The sequence below is a fragment of the Lonchura striata genome, chromosome 5 (genome assembly GCF_046129695.1).
Source record: "Lonchura striata isolate bLonStr1 chromosome 5, bLonStr1.mat, whole genome shotgun sequence".
Lineage (NCBI taxonomy): Eukaryota > Metazoa > Chordata > Aves > Passeriformes > Estrildidae > Lonchura > Lonchura striata.
Window position 1 is genome coordinate 5,192,760 of NC_134607.1, and position 19,858 is coordinate 5,212,617.

At 40.2% G+C, this 19,858-nt stretch overlaps 1 protein-coding gene across 2 annotated transcripts in view; it reads right to left on the minus strand.

The window, feature by feature from the left end:
- LOC144246307 (uncharacterized) overlaps positions 1 to 19,858 on the minus strand; it is a 304,135-nt gene that overhangs the window by 189,152 nt on the left and 95,125 nt on the right. Inside the window, exon 1 of one of the 2 annotated variants that reach the window (XM_077783241.1) lies at positions 7,447 to 7,525. The exons of the other annotated variant lie outside the window; for it this stretch is intronic. The gene's annotated coding sequence lies outside the window, so the exon portion shown is untranslated. Of the gene's footprint in view, positions 1 to 7,446; positions 7,526 to 19,858 lie in introns of those variants that run through there. 2 annotated transcript variants of the gene reach the window in all.

Genomic DNA, 19,858 nt, shown 5'->3' on the forward strand with positions numbered 1-19,858 from the left:
CACCCTCCGCTGCCCCCCGCCTGGGAGGAAGAAGGGCATTTGTCTGCTAATTTTGCTCTCTAAGTGGGAAATGCTATTCATCACATAGAACATGGATGCAATTAAGTAACCACACGGAGAGTTGCTGTTCTGTTTCTTAAAGCAGCAAGTTAACTCGAGCTGACTTTGTCCTGATGGAAGTAGGACAGTTCCTTTGTCCAGGCTGGCAGAGTCCAGCCAGAATGCCAAGCCTCTGCACGCTCACAGGATGGATGGAGCTGAGCAGAGAATCCAGGAGGAGAAAGGAATGAGGAGCTCCTCACAAACAGCCGAGGAAGAGAAGGTCAGGGACGTGGGCACGGAGAGAAGACTGAGGAGGCATTCTTACACCTGCATACCTATTAAAGATGGGTGCTAACGGGGCATCACTCACACAGTTTAGCCATATCACACTCAAGGGCATGGTGGGGATTAAGTTACATGAAAGGAATCTTTGCTTGGCTTGGCTTTGTAGAAGCTTGCTAAGCACAAAGGAAGATATGCAGGTTACCTAATGTGAATTCACATTATGGGGATTTTTGATTAAACAGGGTAAGAAGCATCTCTCAGGAATAACATATGTATTGGGCACTCGTGTTCAGTCAGAGCAGGAAGAGTCAAGATTATAAGGTATGGCTCTTATTATTTCTACATGCTTTGTTTCCTTTTAAAGGGTTTTTTCCCCCTTCTTCTTCTAAAGGGCCTTTTTACAGTTCAGGAATTTAAAATACTGACTGTGGCCAAAAGAAATTTCCCTCTTAGAACAGGAAGGTCATATGCATATCCCCAGGCCAGTTATTTTTTCCCTCTCAGACATAAATTAATTTGGCTACAAATGAAGTTAAATTTGGTCCTTGAAGAAATCCAACACTTCTATTCCTAAGAACCTTGGCCAAACAAAGCAGGCTCATTAGACTTATCACAGAGTTAAAACTCATTGAAATCTTATATACCAGCTTTACTCAAATTCCATATGTAGGCTGTGTGGGGTTTGATACTATTCTTAAAAAATAAATGCTTCTCTTTCTCATTCAGCTGAATTCTCTTCTTCCTCCCAAGAAATATTGATCTCCTGTCTTTTCTGCTTTGTTTCAGAGTGATGCATCTATTTCCCCAAAGCTAGTAGCCAGTCACCATATGCATGAAGCTTTATTGTAACATAGTATTTGGAATTCAGGGTCACCTAATTTTTAGCTAAGATTCTTCTCCCCATCAGTCTCCTAAGAGGTGCTGCAGAAAAACACCTCATTGCTAAGTAATAGATGCACACAAAGGTAATTGGTACTTGCATACAACTAGGAGCCCTTACTCTTGTGAAACTGCTGCAGTGTGTCACATAATGACAATGACATAATGATAATGAGTGCTGCCTGTAAATGAAATACCTGTAGGTTAACATATCTTCATTAAAGAATTTGTACCCTTGAAAACAAAATGTTTCAAAACACAGAAAAACAAATCTCTGTAAAGCCCTGTTTTAAGCACGTGCATCTGATCATCTGGCAGCCCCCATCATTTGCCTACCAAATACAATTTTGGGTGATGAACCCCACTGTCCAACACGGACATTTTTTGCCTGGAGCTCTTCAGTCTACAGATGTTTGCACTGCACTTCTGCCTCAGTTTCTCCAGTCTGGATGTAATCAGTGATCTCATTTGCACTTGAAGTCTCTAGAGAAGTGATAAACTGTATATTGCGTCCTCATCCATCTGTGTCCTCAGTGATGTAATCAAATTATAGGTCCGGTGCAGTCTGGTCCCACTGGTTGATTTGCACAGCATCAGTGTCAGTGCTGACACTTCAGTGCCACTGCCACACTGGCGTTCCCCAATAGAAATGTTTAGCAATGTGTTCTGCATTTTGGCAAAAGCCCTGTGGATTGCATGTAGGTCAGCTGTGTCACACTTACAGACTGAGCTGCTGTGTTTTCCCTCAGTTCCTGTAACGTCATGGTTCTGTTTCCTGAGCTGCCTGATCTCTCTGAACATTACTGGCAAAGGGAGTTTGACATGCCAGAGTGTAGCTCTTGGCTGTAACTCTTGGTTGGAATCTTGAGAAACCAGGAACTTCCATAACTAGTGACTTGGGCAACTAGTAAATGCAAAGGTCCTGAAAGGCAAATCTGTTTCCCTGAAACATCTTTTCAGTGCCTGAATAGTCAGTATTCACATCAGCCAACAGCCTGATGGATTTTTGAGACAGAATCACCTGCTGCTTCATAGCCCAGTCCTATGAAGGTGGTGTTTCATAGCCATTCCCTGGTACCATGTGGGAGAATGAAATGCTCAGAAGAGCAACATGATCTAAGTTTAATTCAAGGATGCTTTGTTTTCTGCAAAATTGTCTTGCCCATATTAATTTTAAAAGCCTTTTTTTTTTTTTTTAATAGCCAGCAGCGATTACCAATTGCCTAAGCCACAGAGACATAAGCAGCAAGAAGATAGCAACCACAACCAACTTCCTCCACGTACTGTTTCCTTTACAACTCCTGGGAAGCGGAAAGTCCAAGCAGAGCACGAGTGGCACAAAAAACCAGTAACAAAGGAACCAATCCCTCCTCACAGAGTGCTTGAGAGAGCCATGTGCAGCTCAGAGCAGAGGATAACACTCCAACAACCAGCCCAGAGACTGTTAATGACACTCCTCCTGTCCATCCCTGCACAACTGAGGGCTGCGTCACAGCCCAAGCACCACACAAGCACTTAAAGGGCAAAATTCCTGTTTTAGGGGTGCCCATTTTTACAGAGTTCAGAACTACAAGCTCCAAGGTCATGTGGGTTCACCATTTGGGGCACCAAGCCTCCGTGATTACACTCCACACCAGTGGTTCTGCTGACACCAGCAGAGCCATTCACACAACTGATTTAATCAAACACAGATCAAAAGGGAAGAAACATTCCAATTAAGAACATGTAAAACAAGTTATGTAGAGACACCCTGTGTAAAGCTTTAGGCTGAAAAATTCATCATTTAAAAACATAATATAGTGCGGTTTACAACCAAAGGGAACTGAGCAATGCTTTTGCACCAATACAAAGCTCCTGGTTGTTTCTAGCTATGAAATGGGAGGGGAGGGGAAGGGAGGAAGAGAGGTTTTAAAAATCTGTCACGAATATTTATGCAAAATGTGCTAGGACATTTGCCTATCCCAGACACCCAGAGAACAATGCAGGAAATTCCATATTCCACTGAGGGAGGACAAAACATTTCAGTAATTTTTTTTCCCCTTTCTCCCCTTTCTGCCGTAGGGGCAGCTGTGCGTAACTTCTAGTTGTAATATTAGAGGGAATGTCAGGGAGAAACACCAACTGGGAGGGAAGGAGATGTTGAACTCTTCTTTTATCAAACTCATGTCACACACAGGTACGTGTAGGTAAAAATCATAAAATTAAAATCATAAAAACTGCAGGCATTTGCCAAGCTCTGGCCCTGCCAGCACAATCCCAGTGCCTGCCCTCCTGAGGACACCAACAGCTGGAGCAAGTGTCACCACTGCACTGAAACACCAGGGTCCTGCAAAAGGAACTGCTCAGGGAAAAAAAAGGGATTAAAGAATTCAATTCCATGATTCTTCCCCTGGACTGATTTTCAAAGATACTGCTCTCACTTTTTATTCTTTAGCATATAAAGGGAGGATCTTTTTTTCTTATAAAAGCATAACAGCTTTTCCTATATTTTGTGTTATAGCAAATCATTTTATCTCTTATACAAGAAAGTGCATTGTATTGGATATTGGATACGATCTGTGTAATCAATCAGTCCTTTTTCTGTTAGTCAACTTGTCTAAATATTGAAAAGTTGAGCACTAGAAGGCTCTTCTATACCCTGCAAAGGTTTGAGATAAATTTTCTCACAAGCTACACCAAAAAAAAAAAAAAAAGTATTCCCAAAGCAGTATCTACTGGACTAATTTCAGAAATACACTTCATAACACCTGCAGAAATAGAAGCATTTTTTTGTATTATTACCTACATATTTTTACCACTGATTGCCTTCAAGATAAACACAAATAAATAAATTACTTTATTTCTTCATTTTGCTGTGATAAAAATAATGAAAACATAACTTAAGCACACTTAAGGAATAATGAAGCCATTGAGAATGCTCAGGAGATGTATATGTGACATAGGAAGTGTAGTTAAAACTTTGTACACTGCTTTTGTATTTCAACAGGCAGTTACACTTATAAAAATAACAGCAAATTTTGGAACAACAACCTAGTAATAAAAGAGAAGACTGACCCCCTAAAAATGACACAGTTCAATGTGAGGAAGAAAACACCCAACCATAAATAACAGAAGAATTGTGGTAGCGTCTGCTTTCAAACTCCAAAAAACACACATTCTGTCTGAAGCAGTGAATACTTTGCCAGCTCTATCCTGCTGCCTTCACTCATATGTAATCAAATACTACCTTCACAGGATATTCTAGCGCAGTCAATGGAATTCTGAGGGGTCACAGGACTCGGGATGGGCATGTATAAATTACCTGATTGTCTGGAGGTGGAAGAAAGGCCCTTGGAGTGCTAACAGCAGTCTTTATAGGGCATTTCACTGTTAATTTCAATAATGAATTGGATTGTTAATTTCAATAAATAATCTGATACAATTCAGCAATGCTTCTCCATTGTGTGCATCAAGAAATTACAAATGTTAATCGACACAGACATTCAAAGGCCTTGCTGGACATTTCAAAAGACATGGCTCTTGTGCCAGAGACTCAGAGAAATTTATTAAATAAACAACAGAATGGATCATACTTTTCAGGAAAGTTTTAAATGAAACAAAGATCCTTCCAAATTCTGATCTCACAACTATGACATTTTCTTAATGGCAATGAGAATTATTTCAAGATCTAAAAAAATCCAAAAAAATCAGGCTAGTGCTTTAGCAAGCAATTAAAATTTCCATGTTTTATATTTTTAATCATATTGTCACCTGCTAAATATACTAAAAATCTGTAATTGTATATTCATGTGTATTTTTACTCAATACATTATTTCACTGCCTCATTTCATTGCACTGGAATTTATGTCTACATATACAAAATGGACATAGATTAAAACCACCCCAAAACCCACTCCCACCTTAAATTTTTGACTGCATAACTTAGCCTATTATCCCTGTCAACTATTTACAGCATAATAAAAGCATGCCCATTAAAAAAAGAACACTGCTGCAGCTCACTAAGCAATGTTGTAAAAAAATCCAAACCTTCAGTTACTTCTTATCCACTAACACTGTCATACAATGTGTTTAGGATTTCTTCTGCCTGCCTTTTGTAACACAAAATTTTCAAAATGAAGGAATAAACACGGATTGAGCCTGCTACTTGCAATGTAAAAGCTGGTTACTGGGCAGAACTCAAGAGAAAAGGAATTTATTCGGGTTGGAAGCATTAAAAGCGATTCAGACTTTCTGGATTACATCATTGGAAGCAGCATGTCATCTGTTCCAATTGATGCCATTTGCTCACAGAAAGCCAGTATTTTATAAAGCACCTTAGAATATTTATACTTTCCTTCTTCCTGACACTGTGATCACTTACTTCCAGCTGACACATGGAACACGTGGGAAAGGCAAAGCAGAAGAATTGCCTGACAAATACATTTTATTCCAAAAAACCTAGTCATAACAGATGCAATGCTGCATCAAACAGAGCTTTAAACATCCCCTTGTAACTGAAAACGTCAAAAGAATTCCTCCCATTCTGGTCATACAATGACCTTGGATAACTTAGAGCTGTTCTTGTGGGATTTGGAACTCTTTTCCCAAATGGATGTGAGATGAGGTAATGCCATTCAAATGGGGCTGTGCACTGAAACGTTACATGCAGAACTCAAACTTCTTGGCCCCAGTTCTAACCCTGCAATTACACTTAACTGGGTCAGTGGAATTTCTCAACTTCCACTTCTGGTTTCTTCGCTTCTAGATTTCAGGAGTGCCAGTTCCATATGGATAACAAACTAATAGATGGCATTTCAAATTAACACCACAAAAGCACTATCCTGCAAGGAGTACAGATCTGTACTGCACTGCAGGATGGGGCTGTGCTGTGTCTGCTGTGTGAGGGCAAGGCCAAACCCTGCCTGTGTCACCACAGCAAGGACATGGCCACCCAGCTGCAGGGGAGGGTTTTAATTACCAAGGGATACTCCTTTCTTAAAGTGCTTTTAACAATAGGCTCTGTCTGAAGCACAGGATAATCACGTTTTTAAATTGACTCAATAAACACATTTTTAAATTGAGGTCAATTAAAATCAAGCAACTTCATTCTATGTCCTCAGAACTGAATCAAGTTGTGAAAAAAATATGTTCCATATGATTTGACCTGTGAAAAAGAATACCGTGCATTTTAAAATCCCTGGAATAACGGTGACACAATCAATGCAAGTGCTAATTAATCCATGCAGAAGCTGAGTGTGTGTTAAGTGAAACAGAGGGGGTTTGGTACCAGTCTCAATCTATTTACCCCACAAATATATTGTGCTAAGCTTCTATAATCTTCTAACACTGAACTCTCAGTAAGCAAGAATTCACCAGGGCATAAACTTGTGCCATACCAGTCAAATATCCATGAACTACTCACAGAGCTATACAGATATCCATACCTCTATACATACAATAAGTTAAGTTTCCTACTGGGTTTTTTTTTCAGAAAGCACTACAGAAAGCCGACTTGTAAAAGGCTAGACATGCAGACTGAGGTTTAAACAAATTGCTAAGTCTTTGGTTCACCTCTGACAGAATTCTTTCAATTTTAAATGCATACCACTTGTTTTTAAAATATCCACGTCAAAATAAAAGACAAATTCAAAGAGAAAACAGCATAATAGAAGCAATGCTGTTTCCCCTTAATTTCTTCATCTTGATGGGTCACTGGAAATTTTTTGTCTGTGTCTCAAATCCTGTTCACAATTTTTAAATGGAATTGTGAAATGGCATGTCTGGCAACAGCATAAATCACCAATGCAGTATAAATAACTGCATATGCACAGCTCATGAAAAGGCACACACTCATGGCTTCAATCCTGTGTCTTTTTCAGTAAGAACAAAAGTTCAAGACAGAGAACACCCTGAAGTATGCAGAACAACACCATAAAGTATGTAGAACAAGGACAGTGCTGTAGATGCTTCCTACACTGCAGATAATGCTAAAGAAGATTCTAAGATAAAGATGAAAATTAAACCTCAAAAAAAATTACTCCTCCTTGTTCCTCTTCTGGGAATACACAACACCCACAACACACATCACCAAGAAAAGAGCAATACCAAATCCGTTCACAACATGTTAATTTGTATGCAATTTCTCACTCTGGGTGACCCAATGTTAACAAAGCTCTGTGCAGGGAGAACCAGCTTTAAGGTTTTACTTCTTTTCTGAACCGGACATAAGCTAACAGCTTATTCAATAATTACAATTGATACCTGTTGGCTTTGCTGTAGTGATTTTTTCCACGGGACATCAGGATTCGTAATTCCCCACACCATGCAGCGTCCCCTCCGGCCCTGCCCGCGGCCGTGTCTCCCCTGTGGCGCCACCTGCCGGCCGCGCCCGGCCCTGCGGCGCTCCCGCGTCCCGCCCGCCCCGCCGGCGACGCGAGAGCAACGCGACTTTTCTTGGCCTGGAAAAATTGAAACTAAACTAAAAAAAAATATTTCCAGCACCAGCATAACTTTCTGAAGCTCTTATTCATTCTTGTCAAACAGCACCGCGGCTTGAAGCTAATATGCAACCGCTTTCGCTTGACGTTTTTCTGCATTTCCTGATAAAACTCGGAAGGGCAGTAGAATGTTATCCCCATGACCTAAGAGCATAATAAATAAAATGCTCTTAGGAAGATGGCCATAACTTTGTTCATAACTTTTTTCAACATAACTTTGTTCAAAGCAAGCTTAGTATGCGGTATTTTTACACAAACTAGTTTTCAATTAACATTTTACTTTAATGCTACAGTCTACTTCAAGGGCTTCTCCACCCCAAAAACCTGGTGGGATGGACAGCCTGCCTGGAGTTCCTTTATACCAACACACACAGCACGAGCAACAAGCAGGAGGAGCTGAAGCCATGGTGCAGCAGGAAAACTCTCACAGAAGCCTCACGGAGATGTGGTGGGATGCGTGGCACACCAGGAGGGTTGCAATGGGTGGCTGCAAACTCTCCAGGAGGTTCAGCCAAGGAAGGGGGGTGGTGGGATAGACCCGTGTGATTGGGAGTTTGGATTGTCATGGAGACCCTTCAACTAAACAGATGCTGGAAATTCAACACAGAGGGAAACAGTCCAGGAGGCTCCTGGAGTTCCCAATTCTCAGAGAAGCAAGGAAAGAGATTAGCAGAGCTGTCACCTTGGACTGCTGGAGGGCAGATTTTGGCCAGCTGAGGAGGGGGCTGACAGACTCCCTTGGTAGGCAGTCCTGAAGGACAAGGGAGTCCAGGAAGGCTGGACACTTTACATTAAAGACATCTTAAAGCAGGCTGTCCCCATGTGCCCAAAGAAAAGCCAGCAGTGAAGACCAGCCTAGCTAACAGGGAGCTTTGTCTGGAACTCAGAGTGCAAGAACAAACTTTATGGCCTTTGGAAGAAGCGACAGGCAACTCAGGAGAACTGCAAAGATGTCGTGAGATTGTACAGGAGAAAATCAGAAGGGCCAAAGCCCAGCTTTAACTTAATGTTTCATTTCCACAGACAACAAAAAACTATTTCTATTAATGCATTAGCAACAAAAGGAGGGCCAAGGAGAATCTTCATCCTTTACTGTCCTATATTGAAAAAAAATGAGCAAAATGCCATTTCTGTCTCAGAATGTTAAGACCAGTTGCTCTCTGGCACCCAGAGAAGTGGGTAAAAGACAGACTGGACCTCTGGACCCAGAGAGTGGTGGGGACTGGAGCTACATCCAGCTGGGGCTGGTTTACACTGACAGAGCTCTTCAAGGAGCATGTATTTATTTAGCTTTCATTTTGCTTTTTCATGGGCAGGGCTGTTCTGTAGCAGTAAAACAGAAACTTTGCAGACCTTAACTTACTTTTGTCAAAGCGCAGGTTTACATAAATTAACTGCCACGTCTTGTGCTGCAAAAATACTTTTGCAGTGCTGAGGTGTTAAACTAGTCCCCTCACAGTCTCACTGCTCTGGCTAAGCACCTGAGAAACTGAGTTCTGTAATACTCCCCAGACCACATACAGACATGAGAGAATTAATCTGTAATTTTGTCCTTTTTTGAGTTGTGAGGCTGATAGAGATTTTTTTGACAGGCCATCTTCAATTCACTGATTGCTGTGAAGAAGCTGATAAAGTGCAAATTAAAACCCACCAGACAGCCCTATTAGCCTAATTTCCTTATCAGCAACAATGGCTATGTTTTACTCCTACCTTACAGTTTGTGAAAACTTTGCATGCACAAAATACATATGTTCATGTATCTGTTCATATACCTCTGGCACACTGGAATACTCTCAAGTCATTAAAATCTGTCTTGTAGGAGAAAGTGAGTAGGACTAATGGTACAGACATGCAGTTAGTGCTGGAGGAGCAGAAGGAAAAAAACCCATGAAATCAAAACTTCAGAATTGCAGGGGAGTTTGTGTGGTACACTAAGACATTAATTTTCAAAAGCACTTTAGCAGGAATAAGATCTGAACAATATCCTCTTTGAAATGCTGGAGCAGAACAGCTGGTTTTGATGCACAGGAGCCAGGATTGAGTCTAGCAAAGGATGCAAAGTTCAGACTCAGCAGTTCATGAGGAGTCTACATCTCAACTCACAGCAGAATCATGACTTGCATCCTCAGGTATGTGATCAGATTTTAGAGAAAAGAATTTAAAGAGGGATCACTGAATGTTTTGTTGTGTTCAGTGTCTGTGCACTCCTGCAAATTTGTCCTGCTGCGTTAGTATTTCAGTCCTTTAGCAAATGCATTACAGAGCAGATGCCTCTAAAGACAGTCAGGTAAGGATTCCATCAAATTCTCAGGGCTCCAGAACAAACACTTTAAAAGTGGTATGATGATAAAATCAAGACAGACTTGGGAAACATTATTTTCATTGCATTTACAGTCTCAGAACCTAGTTATTTAATACAGTACTATTTAAATTTGCTTTGATGTTTGCCTGTTTTATTTTTCAGAAATGTCATACTCTATGGGACTAAAATAAGAAAGCATTTCTTTTTTTTTTTTCCTTTTCAAACCTAAATCAAACAATAGATACAGGAGAAGTTTATAGGACATGCAGCCAGCTGAACACCATAGCAAGTCACTAATTTGAATGATGATCAAGAGAACAACATTGACTCCATGGGTAATTAAGCTCAAGAGTCCTTGACTCTGACATAGGATTTCTTGTTAAAGACTTAACAAAATACATAATAGTCCAATAGTGTATTTGGATCATGTAACTTACCATGACAGCATTCTGAACCACCTTTCAAGAGAAACCACTCTTGTTTTGACGGCAAACATGGCAATATACTGAAGATGTGGCAATATGAAACATAAGCATGCAAGCATGAACAAACACAAAGGAATGAACAGGGACACGAAGCTTTTTTCATACTTCAGGCAGTAAGATTATTGTGAGCTACTCCAGAAGCAAGAGTTTTGTAGGTGCTAACATGTGATTAACACGTACGCATCCCACTATACTTGAAAATTCCCCATGCCCAGGGCTGAGACAAGCAGCTTTTTTAACTGGAGCAGAGTTTATGCAGACCAGATGCAACCATAAAAATACAAACCACTTGAACCTTAATAAAATACACAGTAATGGAAATGTTGTAAAACAGATACTAAAACCATAAAATATTAACAAGCTTAATCAAAATGAACCAGGGTCAAAACCACTAAGTCCAACCATCATTTACAGAAGTACAACAAACACCAGATGTATTCTGATTTGGGGCAAGAGGAGGAAAAAACATCTCCAAACCTATCTTCAGCATTGTAGCAATCTACAAGACAAAATATACAGAGCACTTAATATTTCACTGACTTGAAAAGTTACAGGTCTGTTACTAAAACTTAATTGGTCACAACTCTCAATCTATTCTGTAAAAGAGACATCTGGTATGTGTTAATAATATACAAAACCAGGGCAGTTGGCATTTCTCTCCCCTCAATCCTCTTAATGCTATTTTCTGAAGAAATTTGCAAAATGCTTCTAAACAAGTAATTCTAATGAAAATCTATAAAATACTAAATATTTTTTAAAGATATAAGTCCTTATAACTTAGTATTTCTTACATGTATATGAGGTTATGTGAAAAAGTCTGAAAATGAAGTAACATATCCTTTTGTGCATAAAAATGCACAAAAACGCCTCCAATATTCCTCCTGAAAATGATCTGCCACATCTAAACATTTTGCCTCAGTCCTTTCCTTTTTACAGGAATGTAGTTCCCTGTTTACCAAACTTTCTAAACCACTTCAGTTCCTTCAAAGCAAACACTACATTCCTTACTATGGTTTGGTATCAGTTTGATGCTGCGATTGCAAATACCATGGTTGTATAAAATACAGTTTATTAACCATTATTCTACAGGGCAAGTGTAGTAATCAACTATATACTGATTTTGAGAGCAGCAGAAAGATATTTTTGCAGTTATAGATTATCAAGTTTAGGATTCACTTCTCTTAGATGATTGCTGTGCTTGCAAGTCAGCAGACCTTCATGCAAATGTGGCTCAAAACCTCTAATTCTTTGCAGTCCAAGCATTTTAAAAGCCTAAACATTTATAAAGCAAACTTGAAAACATTGGTTGCCAGTTCCTTTGTTTCTGGTTTTTTTTCACTAAGTCTTTGCAAGCATTTTCCTGGGTGGGAAACACTTGATTTTTTTTTTTTTTCTTTTCTATTCTGCAACAAAAGTGAAGATCTGTGGCTCAGTAACTGTAGCTTCAGGAAAAACATAAGTATCATGAGACAGACATGAAAATCACAAAGAACTGGCAAGAATTTCCTACTGCAGGATTGAAGTATGAGACTGCCAAAAGAACCGAATTACCTAGCAGCCAAGTGGCTCATGCAGTTTTCTAAAACCAAATAGAATTGCATTCCAGATCATCACATAAAATGAATGATGTGGGGAGGTTTTGGCTGCTTGGGCAGGGGGGAGAAAAAATTAAGGATTAATAGCATGAAGCATTGCCATGGATTTTCCCAGGAGACTGGGTTCTCACTCATTAGAAGTTTTTATGAATAGGTAAGACAGGCATCTGTTGGGAATAAAGTAAGTACGGTTTATCCTCTCTCCAGGCAAAGGAGTGGCCAACATAACATCTGGGGGGCTCTTTGAATCCTTTCTGTGATGCTATATTCTGCAAATGGAAAATGGAAAAACGCTTCCCAAACAGTATTTAAGTCTCGCTGCAATGCTTTGAAAAGGAGAGCGGGGCACTGAAAGCTTGGAAAGTTCAAGCTGGATGTTCTTTACCTGATACTGCTGTTCTCTAGCTCAGTGAACATTTTTTCATTCATTGCTTGAGAAATCTCCAAATACAACTACTGCTCACAGATTTTAAATTTTCCTACTCTGAATTCCCTGGAAGCTACAGTTTTTCTTTTTTTCTTTTCTTTTTCCCTGGAAAGGAAATTCCTTTATTCTCTTTAAGGATACACAGAGGCAAGCACATATTTCAAAATAGTATATCAATCCTACCCGGATCTGTCCCCTACCAGATATCACCCTGTAAATCTCCCCAAACAAACTTGTTACAGTCAGGTAATATTCCTGACAAACACTGATCCTTAATGACTGCTCTAAGTAGTTACATCTTGAACTTAGTGGATCTACACTGTCACTTGGTATTTAAGGTACCAATCCTAATTTTATTTATGTGAACACACATGTGTGCGTGTATGGGAAAATCCCCTCTCGGGAGGAAGAGAGATTATAGCAAATGTGCCTAACATCATAGCTCAGTGAGGATGGATCCACCCAGGAGAGGCAACTCCTCGCTGGAATTGCTGTAGCGATTTTCATGAGGGCTGCCGCTGACCTTGATTCTGACCTATCTTTCTGGAAATTGTTACTTTAAGCCTGGTTACCCTCTGTTTAGTGAGTAAAAACCCCAGCTGGTGTGGAGTCTGAGGTGGGGTGAACCAGGTCAGGCTCACGTGGCACAGAGCAGAGCAGAGAGCTGGCTGCCAGGGGCTTCTCCAGGGCCACAGCCAAACGCCAGCGCTACTTTAGAGGCTGTGAAGTAGCCAAAGCTGAACTCGCTGTGAAACACTGAATGGGAAAACAGAAGGGCCAAGCTTCTCCCAGAAGCCAGTCCTGGGAAGCAGCTCAGAGCCTGAATGAATGGATGCATAGCTATACATCACATCCAAAGGCTCCCATCTAGCCAGGTGCAGTTGCACGGGGAACAGGGGCACGAGCCCTGCTCTCCCTTCTCCCTTGGGCACAGCAGGCTGGCCCAGAGCCACATCATCCCTTGGACTGGCCACAGCCTGGCCTCACAGCCCTCAGTCAGAGACAGCCACTGCCCTTGCCATGTGGCACCCAGGGGCAGCACCACTGCAGTCACCCCCAGACTGGACACCCGGCGCTCCGGAGCAAAAGCAATATCCAAACAAGTTATAGACTATTACCGTGAGATTTCTTCTTTGAGATTTCAAATCTGACTTAAACTTGCAGTAGAGAGCATTTATACTGCATGTCTCCCATACAGGTCCCTTTATTTTCCTAAGTAACTGCATAGTCAGGCACTAGGAGATATATCCTGAGCTGCAGAAAACAGAGGAATGGCACCGCACACCACTGAGCCACCAGCCACTGGCCTTTTCTAAACTTCATTCTGTGTTTCAACAATATTCTCTGCACACCTGAATTCAAGAACATCTTCAGGAAATCTGCACACATTGTTTGAAAGGGGGATAAAATATTTCTTTGTAATATTTCGCTGCATTGTGAATGTTGCTAAATTCTTATACTGAAGAAAGGGGAAAAACCCTCCCAGTTCACCTCTGTACACCACTAATAATTTATGTATTTTTTATTACGTCTGTCCTTCTTTATGTCCTAGCTCATATAACTAATATTTTTCATTCCTATTATGTCTTCATTTAGGAGCTTCTCTGCACTTTCAATGAAATATTTTTTTTTAAATAAGTGTTCTTTTTCTAGGTAGCTTTTCTGACAAAGTATCTACTATGACAGAGTATGTCACATATCATATAACTGAAATTAAAGACAGAAAAACATTAGAGTATTTCTTAAATCCTTATAAAAAAAAAAAAAGAGGTTCCTTTCTTATTTCCACCTTAGCCCCAACTCTCTTTTGCTGTCTTCCAATTCAGTGGTTGGGAATAATATCATCATTTCTCACATCCTACTGCACCTGCCTCCCCACTCTCTCAAAGCTCTCCAGTTAAGAGCCTACTTGGAGAAATTCTAGATTACATTTTTTACATGCAATTTTAAACTTACTTCCCAGGCTTTGCCATCTAATCAGTTTAACAAAATGATTTATCATCTCATATTTCAAAGGTAGAGCCTGTCATGCAGGAAGCCATCCTACGTTTCATGTCCATCCTCTGCACTGAATACCTGTCAGATCTGCAAACCTTTGGGAAATAGTTTTCTACCTGGGTGTATTAGAAAACAATAAGCATCTTGGTCACCTTTTCATACATTCTTTTTTAAATTAAGAATTTCATTTGGACTTTGCAAACTAAAAATCTTTGTATTTCTTTCAACTATAGAGCTGCTGCTGGAAAACTTTAAAAAAATTTACTCCTACTTTGAAGTTTAAAATCAGCTTTTAAAAATCTTGAATATGATTTTTTATTAATGGTAATAACCAAACTACTCATGTGCAGAAGTATGTTCTAAAATGCACATGTGGGCATGTAAATCTGTAAGGGAATGTGCACCACCCCTTTATTGCAACTTACAACACAGCTGCTGTAATTAAAAAAATTACTAATTCTTCCATAAAGGTATCTTAACCTGTACTGGCTCCTTCCAAATGTAAAAGAAGGCCAATTACCTAACAACCACCTTCAAATGGTTTGATTGAATGTAGAAAACTTAAAAGTAGCATCATCAAAATAACATTAAAAAAAAAAAAGACCCCATGACTAGGGAAGAAAAATAATTTATTTCCCATAGTTAAAACGCAACTGCTTTTCGGCTGGGCTATTAAAAACATTCTGTTTCCAGACATGTATATTAATTATGTTAGAATTAATCTGAGGCAAATAAAATCTTCAAAACAGTACTTGTAGATCCATAACAGAGGAATTTAGTTTAATTTCTTAAAATAACCCATTAATTTAATCCAGTCAGTATAAAAATCTGCAGTTTAAATATATTTCCTTTATAAAGTCAGTGCTCCCATATGAGCCATAGACAAGGACACATTTATAAATCCTTCAAGACTTCTTTTTACAACACTTTAACTTTTTGTTCATGTAGGTGACATTACCTATTTAGCTTCATTTTAAGCACTATTTCTTTCATACGGGCTCATGAGTTGCTGGGGAAAAGATCCTTCTGGTTCTGAAGGAGAGCCAGCTGAAAAGCAGATATTCCTCCCAGCTTCCCCCTGCCAGGAGTCATTAAACACACAGAGCCTGTGCCTCTGGACAGCAAGACAGGAATGGGACAAAAAGCACAGCACTGGCCATAGTCCGTGTCATGGAATCAGGAAGAGCACAAGGGAATCCCAGTGACCATCCATACAACCAGCACGGTACAAACACACTTCTCTCCACAGCTGCTTTAAGAGCAATGGATAGATTTCAAATTTTTCCACCTCAACTCATGTGAAAGTGGTGGCTTATAAGAGAGTGAGAAATACTGACCATTTAAACCACACAACACAAAATACAGCATGTGCCTTCCACAAGCTTCCCTGAATCTTGATGCCACCACTTGCTCCGTGGACTACCCTCTGAACAAGCTGAAGGGGTGCTTTGCCAGGAGTACAGCTGTTAGTGGAGACACCAGAAAGTAAGCACAACAAGCTGTCTTAACCAGGAGCAAAAGAGATTGAGACAGGAAGGATCCTCTCATTTCTGGCCCCTTTTATAGTGCTGTTGAGACACTTCATGGTCTTGTCTTCCTGGGATAATTGCAAAGTAAGCAATGATTATCATTGCTGTGCTACAAATAAAAGTGGCTATGGGGCTATATTTTAAAGGTACTTAGGTGCCTAAGGATGCAGATAGGCACCTACTGGTATTTCAGCTCTTAACCTAATTAGCAGATTTAGTTGCAAATTCTAGCCTTGGGCATCAGTGTTTGAAAGCTGTGCTATCTTTTGAATCACCAGCTGTCCTGAGCTGCATGTATAGTGCTTACGTGTAACTTTAGTTAAATGGGAGAAGAAGATAGTATTCCAAAACTGAGGGGAATACACTTCATGTGATCAGTAATGAACAATTTGCACCAATACATATAACAGGCATTGGAGTTATGCCAAGACAGGATATTAAATACTGTAATTCAGACAGTTTAGTTGCCTGGCCTTATATCTCTTAACCACATACTACTTCTGTTATATTATAGTTTCTTATTTCATTCTGAACTTCTAGTTCATAATGCTCCAGCCTAGGACAAGCAAATATCTACATTCATTTCACTCTCGGTTAAGTATTTGTTATTTAATCTTTCTATATCATGTCTTTATGTGAAGTTAAAAAGAAATGGTTAATTGCATTAGGCTGCACACCACAAATAGTATGTTTATATAGCTATGGAATTCTCTGTTAACAAACTGGGAGCTATGTAGAATTAAATGGGTTAGAAACATTTGCAGAACAGCTCCCAGTGCCTTACTGCATGGGAGAGGTTGTCAACATGGGTAGGAATTCCCAAATTGGTATCGTAAATGAACCTAAAAACATTAATATTTCAAACTTCCCAAATCAAAATTAAATATTATAAGCCTAAGACTTATTCTTCTATTTTTACAGGGCAGTGCACATTCACAAATTGTATCAGATCTGTATTTATGTCACTTCAAAAATAAAAAATAAAATAAGGAAATCACCTTGGTTTCCTTCACAGCTTCTACAAAATGCTCAGTGTAATCAAACAAGGGTCACTTGGACTAAATGGTAGTTGAACCTCCTTTGTGACAGAAGTATGAACTAACTCTTGCTCTGCTACACCAGGCGCCATGACACAAAATCCACTGGCCTCAGTGCACAGTTGTCCTTGGTGCCACATGCTTGCTAGACCCTGCACCATTTTCCCTTCTGCTGGGCAAGCCAAAAGCACAGGTCTCTGCACTTCAAACTCATGACCCCTGTGGAGGTAAGAAGGCACCATGCTGGATTTCATCCATCACAGACCAGCCACTGAAATGCAATGCTGCCTTTTAGTACTGGATAAAAGCTAACACTGACTTTAATACTGAATGTAAGGATTTAACAATGCCTATTACCAATGAATAAGAATTTTTTCAGTTCAGTTTAAATTTAGGTTAACCAGTTGCTGGTCAATCAATTTCAATAGCCATTTAAAATAGGCAGATACCTGTCTTCTTTTGAACTTCACAATCACAATCTAATCAATTAAAATAATGGTGGTAAGAAAGAAAAGCAATGCTCTCCCAGAGGACAGCCATTGTGAGTTTCTGTTGTCAGACTATAATATTTGGGCTTTATTTGATGTGCATGTTTGGATAAGCAAACAACATCACAGAGAGCTACTAAGACTTAGCTTTTTCTTTCTGTGCCTTTTAAGTCTTACAGATATTTAGTTTTTCAAAACAGTTCTGTTATCCAAAAGTTAAGCTCTATGGCTATTCCACCTAAGTCCTGGTAAAAGGGATTCCTCTCTAAGACATAAAGCTACTGTTTTCTAGAACTGCTCATTACTTCTCCTGACAAGACCCCTCTTCTCCAGAACTTTACAGCCTGGTAACACTGAAACAATGCCTCTGATTTATCCAGCTCTTCCCTCTGCAGCTTAATTCTTGTTCAGCCTTACAAATAGCTATTGTTACCCTCTGCAGGGCCATCTGGGCCCAGTTCTTGGACTGCGCCTTGGGACATGTTAAAGGATTAGCCAAATTGCTAAGATCTTTCAGGTGACCTCAGAGCTGATGCTTTTACCTGGAGCATACCTTTTACTATGTTCATTCTTACAGTTCTCATCAGACACAACTCCCACCATCATGCCCTTCAAGTCACATCTCAGCAACCCAACACCTGTCCCTTCAAGAATAGCACAGTACAGGCAAGACATCCAGTCCTCTTATTTACTGGACCACTCACGCTACCAGAGGAAAATACCAAGTGTAAGAGAAATCTCCTAAGGTAATAGAGAAAATACCAAGGCAAATGCCCCCAGTGACACTGGGGCAGGCCCTCCTCTTGCTATGACAAGAGGGCTTATTGAAGTATGTAATCACTGCATGGGCACTCTCTCTGTTTAGATGTACCCATGCACACACGATCTCCTTTTCCTCAGGGAAACAACTCCTGGGCCTTCTTGCCTCAAAACTGCTGCCTGCACCCAGCACTGCAATGTGACACAAATCTGCTTGCACTCCACCTGTATCTGAGCTCAGAGAGGACAAAAAACAGCTCAGGATGTTGTATGAGCCACCTTTACATGCATTTATCTGATTACATTTTGTTTCTAGCAGCTGTGCTTGTTGGCATGTCTCTTTTCCCATCACCTGCAAATCAGCAGGGGTCAGTTGAGTTGGCACCTCTATTTTCTGAACAGACAGCAAAGAACCTGGCCAAAGTCAGTCTGTACAAAGACAGAGCTCCTCCCTTTGACTGGACTCGCTCTAGAAGGAGCAGGATATTCTTTGTAAGATAAGTGAAGTGACAGACAGAAGTCTTCCTGGCTCTAAGACAGCAGAACACTCAAATACAAAGCAGCTTGAGTTACTGCTGTTTTTTGAACTGACAGTGCTGACACAGCAACATTTTTTTAAAAATTCTCTTGAACAGGAGCAACCAGAATGTGGCAGAGAACCATGTGTAAAGAATAAAACACAGGCCAGACTAACTCTATGCAATCTCTCACAGAGCTGTCCGATTTTTTTCTTTCTGCTTCATGATTTACATCACAAACTGTGAAGCAGACATCACAACAACAAAATTTGGTGTTAAATGACTTTTCCAATTTCCCTTATCTCCCCTTGTACTGAAAAGGCTATGTCTGTCTGTCACACAGCACTTTTCCCTCCCACAGAAGGAAAAGACCAGAAAACCAGCCTGAACATAAGCTTTAAAGCAGGAGAGCAGTGGTCAGGCAGCAGGTGCCCAGATGTGCTCACAATACTCCAAGGAAACAGTTCTGCTACACCTCCACAGTTTCTGTGGGCAACCACCTAAAGTTATTTCATGACTGGCCAAAGCAGAGACCTCACACAGAGTCTCAGGCAGGTGTTGAATGGCCACAGAGGCCTTGGAATACAGCACATTAGCAGGCATGGAGAAAAATTTTTTTGCTTACAGAGTTTTTGAGAATAGCAAAGATGTGTTACTCTCAGTACACTTTTAATTTCTGACAGGAATTAAAAGGTACTGCATTTGTTAACAGGATTAACCAACTTACAATGAACTATAAAAAACACCTTTACTCCTAAATTCAGCTGATGATGATAGAGGTGTCTGCTTCATTCGTTCACAATACACTGTTCATTGTTGAATATTACATTTTTCTGGGGGCTGCAGCTGGCAGTGATAAAAATGCCTCTCTGTTTTGCACCCAAGTACTGCAATTTGGGTCAGACCGATATTCTGGGGAAAGGTGCAAGGCACAGGAATCTCTCCTTTTCTGAGTTGCACAGGCTGTTTAGTGGATGAAAGGTTGTAGAGGGCAGGTGAAACAGGAGGGAGAATGACAAACACAGCATGCAGACAGGC